Source organism: Geotrypetes seraphini, chromosome 9, assembly GCF_902459505.1.
Source record: "Geotrypetes seraphini chromosome 9, aGeoSer1.1, whole genome shotgun sequence".
Classification (NCBI taxonomy): Eukaryota; Metazoa; Chordata; class Amphibia; order Gymnophiona; family Dermophiidae; genus Geotrypetes; species Geotrypetes seraphini.
The window spans coordinates 53385961-53394323 of NC_047092.1; positions in this window are offsets into that span (position 1 = coordinate 53385961).

An 8363-nucleotide genomic window follows, 5' to 3' on the forward strand; every position below is an offset into this window, starting at 1 on the left:
CTGAAATTCTCCTGAAGCCCAAATCCTTAGTCAAAATGGAATAACAGATCCAACGCTGATGCTCGTCTCATCTGCAAGTTCTCTGATTGTGATTCGACGATCCTGCATCACCAGGGTCCTCACTTGGTCAATGACGATCTCGTTTCTGGATGTTGAGGGCCTACCAGAACGTGATTCACTCTCCACTGATGTTCGGCCATCTCTGAAGAGGTTGTACCACTCCTTTATCTCTATGGTGTCCATTGCTTTGTCCCCGAAGGTCTGTTGAATCTTAAAGATCATTTCCACTTAGGAATCATCAAGCTTTACACAAAATTTAATGCAGTAGCATCGTTCAACTTTTTCTGTCATTTTGTCAAAAAAGAAAATTGGATGGCACTCACTTACATTTCCTCACTCATTGGTAGTCTGCCGGCAACTGACAGCTTCTGTAGGTGGTAAAACATTCAAGCACACACATTAGGGTTGCCTATATACGTGCACCAAACCACGCCTCCCTAGCTTTATCTATTTATGCAAGAAAAATTAAGGTCTGATACATTTTGACCAGCCCTCGTATATGTGAGTAATGAAGCAACTGGAAATTATGGATATGTGGATCTAAAGGTGCAAATTCTGTAAAAGACGTCTAACTTTAGGCGTCCACAATGTGGACATCCATCAACTTAGGCGTCCAAATAAAGTGGATAATAAGCCTAATTAATGACTTTAACAAGCATTAATTGGAACTTAGACGTTCAAATGCTGGACGCGATTCTCAAAATAGACGTCTACAATTTTGTGAACACCCATCCCTGTGGGTTTTGTCACTGTCGCTGTCCCTGTCTCATTCCTGTAAGCTCTGCCTTAACCACACAAGCCTTGAACACTTATGATTTTAAAGTATTTGAGGCTTCTACAGATGAGGACAGAGCTTGCAGGAATGGGGCAGGGACAGGAAGAGAACTTGCAGGGATGGGACGGGAAAATGAGTTCCCACGGGGATGGGGAAAAATTTGTCTTCGTGTCATTCTCTAATGTCTATATAAACCATTTGACTGTCTCTTATGTATGTTATCCTTTAACTCGTTCTGAGCTCATTAGGGAGAACAGGATAGAAAATCAATCAATCAACCAGTTAGCACATTGGTATTGCCACACGCTAACCCATTAGCACAGGTTTAGTACGTGAGTTCCTGCCGCCTGCAAAATAGGTAGTGATAGGGGCTCACGCACTAATGTGAAAATTAGCATATGACCATTAATGGGAAAAAAATCTCACACTTCTGCTAAATACTAAAGAGCCAACAAAAAAAAAATCTGAAATTCTGTCCATAGAGACCATTTATCACGGCTGTTTAAGAGCTGCCAGTTCAGAGCAGCCATTTCATTGCCACCCTTTAAGAGCCACCATTTCAGAGTGGCCCTTTCTTCTCAGGACTGTTCACCACCACCCTTTCATCACGAGACTGTTCAGTGTACGGGACTTCATGCTGGATTGAGGTGGAGTGCTGATGGGGAAAGGGTGCGGGGAGGCATTCCTGGATCAAGGTGTGCTGATGAGAGGCTGTGGAGGGGCATCACACCCCACCACATGCGCCTCATGCTGGAGCCCTGGGCCACCCTGAACAGTCCCACGGTGAAAGTGCTGTGCTGAACAGTCGGACAATGATATGGCAGCTCTTAAATGGCGACAATGAAAGGGCCACACTGAACTGGCGGCTCTTAAACGACTGTGATGAATCATCCTAGACCCGTGGGAAAGACCACATAATGGCAGGCTATAGCCACTTTTTACCTCAGTTTGGTAAAAGGGCCCCTTAAGCAGGTAACGCCACTGATTTTTGCTTCTGATTGCTGCAACATGGTTCAGTTAATGCTGAGATTCAGATACAACATGATATTTTTTTGTTCTCTCACGGTTTCCGCAGCTGGCATTGTGCTTGTTGCAGGTTTCCTGGTCTTGCTGTCAGGTAGAAGCCGACGTTTCAGCCACCATGCTGTAGCATTCATTAGGGTATGCTCTAAAAAAAGCCATAGCATAGTGGCTGAAACTTCGGTTTCTACCTGACAAGGCGCAGCAAGACCCGGAAACCTGCAAAAAGTATAATATCTCTGGAATAATTGTTACTTTGCAATATTATTGGTGCATTAAAGCTGATTCACCGGCGTAGCAAGGGTAAGAGGCACCTGGAGCAGTGGCACCTCATCGCCCTCTTCTCCGTCCCACTGTTCCTTCCATGACTCCACCTGCCACGCGTGCCCCTTCCTTTTCCCTATACCTGTTTAGCTTCCCTGGCGCGAGCAACATCTCCAACTTGCTGCCCACTCCGGCATTAACTCTCCCTCTGACATCACTTCCTAGTCATGGCACCTGGAAGTAACAACAGGGGGAGTACTGAGGTCAGCACGAGCAACAGGTTGGAGTAGTTGCTAACGCCAGCTAAAAGCTAGAGGTACAATGGGAGGGAAGTGAAGACGAGCGTGCGGAGGGGGAGGAGTGGAAAGTAGCAGGAGGTGGAGAGAAGGAGAGGTGCCAGTGCCCTCACCAAAATAACACCTGGGGCAGTCCGCCCCCCTCCCCCCTTTTTAAGCCACTGAGTCGATCCTCTAAGTTATTTGTTGAATGTTTGTCGGATACAAAGGGGTGCGGAAAGGTTCTCAGCCCAACCAAGAAGAGAATGACGTAGATATGGTTCAATCAATGATCTGAAACAATATCAAAACATAGAATTTTGTGTTTGCAAATTGGCTCTTAACAAAATAAGATAACACTTTTTTCAGCTACAGTGGCAATATAATGCTCAGAATTTAGGAAGTTGGTTGGTTGGGCTAAAAACTTTTCAGCACCCTCTCGTATGTAATAAAAGTGAGCCAAATATGGGACAATCAAGCCATTGTGACATCACTGACGAGCACTATGACATCGCAATCTCAGCTCTGGTTACCAGAGACTGAAACTCTTCATACTACAAGGGGGTGCTGAAAAGTTCTCAGCCCAACCAAGACAAGAACGACGTGGATATGGTTCAATCGATGATCTGAAACAATGCCAAAACATGGAATTTCATGTCTTGCATATTTACATTTAATGATAACACTCTTTTCAGCTACAGTGGCAAAATAACGCTCAGAATTTAAGAAGTTAGTTAGTTGGTTGGTTGGGCTGAGAAATTTTCAGCACCCTCCTCATATTTGTCACTGACTTGTCCCAACCATTTTATGTGTTATTAATGTCTATGCTGGGCTTTTTGGGTTGTTTTTTTTTTTTTTTTTTTCTAATCCATGCAGGGTTTACTATAAATACCAAAAACAAGTTTGGAACAAGGTGGAACTCACATTTTCTATTCAGCCTCCTGCTGAACTCTTCCAGTTTTGAAGAGCAAATATTTTTATTTGCCATCCTGCCTAAGTAAGTATTAGCTTCGGTCTCCTTTGTAGCTACAAAAGAGGTGAATAGACTCCTTATAGTGGAAAACAAAATAAAGGCCATATGACAATAAAATTTGTTGAAAAAATGTGTGCATGCAGGTTTATTCTGAAAGGAAAATTCCAACTCCCAGTGTCATACCCAATTAAATTCTCCAGGTAATGACCCCATTTGCATAGTGAGCTGAACCCACAAGTGGGAATTTTAATGGGCACACCACCTGAGTACATTAATTGAGAGTGACACTACTTGAACTAGTTTTGCACTTACCCACACCAGAAATTCTACTCATATTATTTTTAATGTCAAGCTACAAGTCAAATTTCAACATGATGGATTTGTTCTTTCTAGGCAAGGAGTTTGAATAAAAGAATGTTTTAATCCTGCCATGTACCTCACATCTTTGCTCCAACTAATCCATAGATTTTAATTTTCCCCACTGCCTCGTTTTTATGGATAGGAATTTAACTTCTCAATTAATTTACAAATAATTGGATAAAAATATTACTTTTACCATCTAAATTGCTTTTAGATTGCTATTTAATGCATCTTGTCTGGAATATATACGTTATTGTACTAAACAATGGCATTATAATTTACTAAGATGTAATTGTTTAGATGAATCCTTCTGTTCCTGTATGGTTTAACCTTGATACTTTCCTACATACAATAATTATCCCCTCTCCTTTACAAAGCCGGACTAGCGTTTTTAGCATGGCCACAGCGATAACAGCTTTGACGCTCATAGGAATTATATGAGCGTAGGAGCGGTTACCACAACGACCGGCGCTAAAAACAGTAACGCGGCTTTGTAAAGGAGGGAGCATACAACTTATTACTTTAAGGCACTGGTGTCCACAACTGATCTGCACTCATCCACACAGTGAGAAGCAAAGATGCAACAGCTTATATTAATGAGACGGCTTACTCCCACTCTCCCACCAAGAACATCATGCACAATTTAAGAGATCTACAAACTTATCTTCTATGTTTATTTATTTAACACACTTATACCCTACCAGCATCCAAAGCAGCCTACAAAATAATTATACATAATTGAACATCAACAAAAGACACACACTATAGCACAAACCCCACTTTCCAATATTCACTTGATATAGAGTGTTAGCTATTTATTAGTAGACTAGTATTTAAGCCCGTTACATTAACGGGTGCTAGAATAGATGTGTCTGTCTGTCTTTCTTTCTTTCTCTCTCTCTCTCTCCTTGGCCGCTTTCTGTCTGTCTATCTTTCTTTCTTTCTGTCTCTCTTTCCTCCGCTGTCCACCACCACCCCCTTGCCTGCTCCCCCTGTCCAGCAGTAGCCCTTCTCCCTTCCTTTTACCTTCCCCGTGTCCAGCAGCACCCCTTCCCTGCTCCCCCTGTCCAGCAGGAGCCCTTCTCTCTTTGTTTTACGTCTTCTCTGTCCAGCAACCCCCTTCACTGCTCCCCCTGTCCAGCAGCACCTCTTCCCTGCTCCCCCTGTTCAGCAGCACTCCTTACTTGCTCCCCCTGTCCCTCTTCTCTGCTCCCCCTGACCAGTGGCACTTCTTATTGCTCCCACTGTCCCTCTTCCCTGCTCCCCCTGTCCAGCAGCACTCCTTACTTGGTCGTTTGCATCTGCCCTCCTCTTCTTTAAAGCAGCCTGGTGAGGATCGCGGACAGCTGTAGCAAACCTCGCAGGCCGCTCTGCACTTCTATAGCACGCTCCCTCTGACACCATCGCGTATGTCAGAGGAAATGTGCTACCGAGTTGCTGAGCGGCCTGCGAAGTTTGCTAGAGAAGTTTGAAGAGAAGCGGCATCGGCAGCGGTTGGTGAGTGAGGGCGGGAGGCGGGGAGTCTCCGTAATGTTCCCTGCCACCGTGTTCTACAATAGAATTCTGCCACTGACCAGAAAACATGGCGGCAGGGATCACGAAACCCTAAGTGCGCATGCACGCTTAAGGTTTTATTATAGAGGATGGAAGAGTGCACATAAGTTTATTGTTTATTCTTCTTTGGTTGTGTTTTATTCATACAGTATTTTCTAAGCAATTGGACATGTATTATTCTCATTTATTTTTAATTCTAGTTGTGAATGCTGGATATGAAACTCTTTACCACATAGATTCCTTGTTGAGAATTGTGGGATATAAGACACCATATTGCATTGTATTATCAACTAATGGGGTTATTATTAAGGTGAGTTAAGGTAGTAATGCATGTTACTTGTCCCATAGGGCTCCTTTTAGCGCACACAAACCACACGCTAAATGAAAAATACTAACGCAAACTCAATGGAGGTGTTAGCATTTAGCGTGTGCAGCATTGTAGCGCATGTTAAGCGTGAGCTAAAACCGCTAGCGCACCGTATTAAAAGGAGCCCATAGTGTTTTAAAAGTCAGTAGCGTGTATTATATTACTATTTTGCACATTACTTTAGGTTACTACAGGAAACATAATAATGGCATGCAAAGCATAAAAATGTATGCAGAATACCTCATTATTATATAAATTGAAAAGCAAAGTTTGGATAATCAGCAACCTGATGTCCACAGGTAGAATTTAAAAGGGGCAAGAGCAGAATATTGCTTTAATCTCCTTCCTAAATATACCTCTAAACACTCCTCAGAGACCCCCAAATTCAGAGGCTATAAAGACCATCCTTTTCACAGACTACTTTAGCCAATAATACAACATACAGGAGATCGTCTCCACTAGGAGCATGCCAAGAAGAACACAGTAGGGATATCCAGAGTTGTAGAGGCTATGATAGACAAAGCACAGTTAACTAGACTATCAGTAAAGTCGTCTTTGTTTGACAAATTTATCACATAATTAGGTCTTTTAACATTGTAATTATTTTACTAACTTTTAATCCTGGGTTTTTTAATCTTATGACATGTATGTATTTCACTGATTGTTCAGTTTCTTATGGTGTAAACCACCTAGAACTCTTGAGTATCTTGGTATATCCAAGATGAACATAGAACACGATACAGGTACTATGCATGCAAAGTAGGAATGGTAGGAACACAGTACTCAATACTAATATATGTATACATATATGTGTGTATTTATACATGTAAATACAAACAGGAAGATAGATTATATTTTATATAGGTGCAAATAAGTATGGTGATTGATTCACCAGCCAACACTCATTTTGGTGCCTCAAATGTTAAGACCTGTTTCTGGGTATATTTGACCTGCTGATTCCAAAAATGGCACCAGTTTTCTCCTATCAGTTCTAGTTTTTGAGATTAAGAACATGTGCCATATACCACTCTTTACTCTGCTTGCCCATTTAAAACAAAATCTGGATATTTTAATGTAGGGTTTAAATTAATATATTTTAAGCATGAAGGAAACATATTAAAAATTTAAAGAAAAGAGTACAACATGGAAATCTACTTATTTCATACCAAAAGCTCAAGTTTATGATACAAATTTTCCAGTCATTCAACACACAAGAAGCTCCTTTTGTAAGATTTCTGAGAGTGGGATCTGCCAGCACAATCCCTCATAAGATTCCTTGGTATCTGGCTTCAATTGTTTTTATGTCTTGATGAAATCTTTTACCTTGCTCTTCGCTTAAGTCACCAAAGTTCTCCGGAAAGTGATCTAAGTGACTGTGCAGATAATGGACTTTAACACTCATGTTACAGCCAAGCCTGTTGAAATGAAAGAGCATATCCTCTACTAATTGCGTGTAGTTATCGGCTTTCTTGTTACCAAGAAAGTTTTTCACAACAAAAACAAATTAAGGTCAGGGGGTGGGGGGTGGAGAGATTGGGCATCTCCTGCTGCGGTTCATGGCAGTTTGGGGAGGAGATCACGATTGCGGCAGAGGAGATGAGCCATCTCTCCTGCCATGATCGTTGTAGTGGGGGGGGGATTCTGTAACCGGTGTTGTTTTTGACAGACGCCGGTTACAAAATCCAGCTTTTAGGTGAAGGACTGGCTTCATTCGCCTAATAGGTATGTTTTGAGCGTCTTGGTCTATTTTTTGGTTAATGATGTGTTCTAAGGTTAGACGTAGTGGTGGTCTGGGCGATTAAACTGCTGAATGCAGAGGTAGGCCATTTTCAAAATAAACCTCATTTTGGATGTTTTTTTGAGAATGGATATTTTCCCTGCTGCTACTTTCAGCGTTTAGGGCCTTAGGCCAAAAGGGGAATTAGACAGGTTTTTTTTATTATGCTTCTCCACATGTGTATGTATATTTTGTTGCTTGTTTGTTTTATTATGTATGTTTTTGCTGTAACCTGCCTTGGATAAAGGTGCGTTATAAATTTTTAATAAATAAATAAATATGGAAGAAAAATATTTGTTAAGCAATTCTGCCTTATCTTTAATAATAATAATAATAATAATAACTTTATTTTTGTATACCGCATTACCATGGAAGTTCTATGCGGTTAACAGATGAAGAGACTGTACATTACAGCGAAGTTACACTTTTTTTTTTTTTGGCATAGCTACATTTACATTTTCGGCGACTCTACATTTACAGTGAAGTTATTTTTCAGGTCGGTTACTATTGCAGAGAAGTTACATTTGTTGTAAGTTGCATATATATAGCGGAGTTCATACAGTAGTGTTACATACGGCGGTGCTAAATACTGCGGAGTTCAATAAAGCAGAGCAGAGGCATTTAGTAAGGGAGGTAACGAAGAAGGGGTGATAAGTTGGATAGGGTGATCCATTTTGTTAAGCCATTTGGTGGCTGACAGGAAAGGAGGACTCGAGAGTCTGAGGTAAGTCAAGGTCCGAGGAGGAGGCAAGAAAGAGGGGGGGGGGAGAAGTTAGAGGAATTTATCAAAAAGGTAGGTTTTGATTGACTTCCTGAACATTTGGTAGGGGGGGGGGGGGAATTGGAGATGAGTGCTGTGAGGCATTTGTTCCATTTGCCCGCTTGGAATGCAAGGGATCTGTCGAGAAATTTCTTGTAGAGGCAGCCTTTCAGGGAAG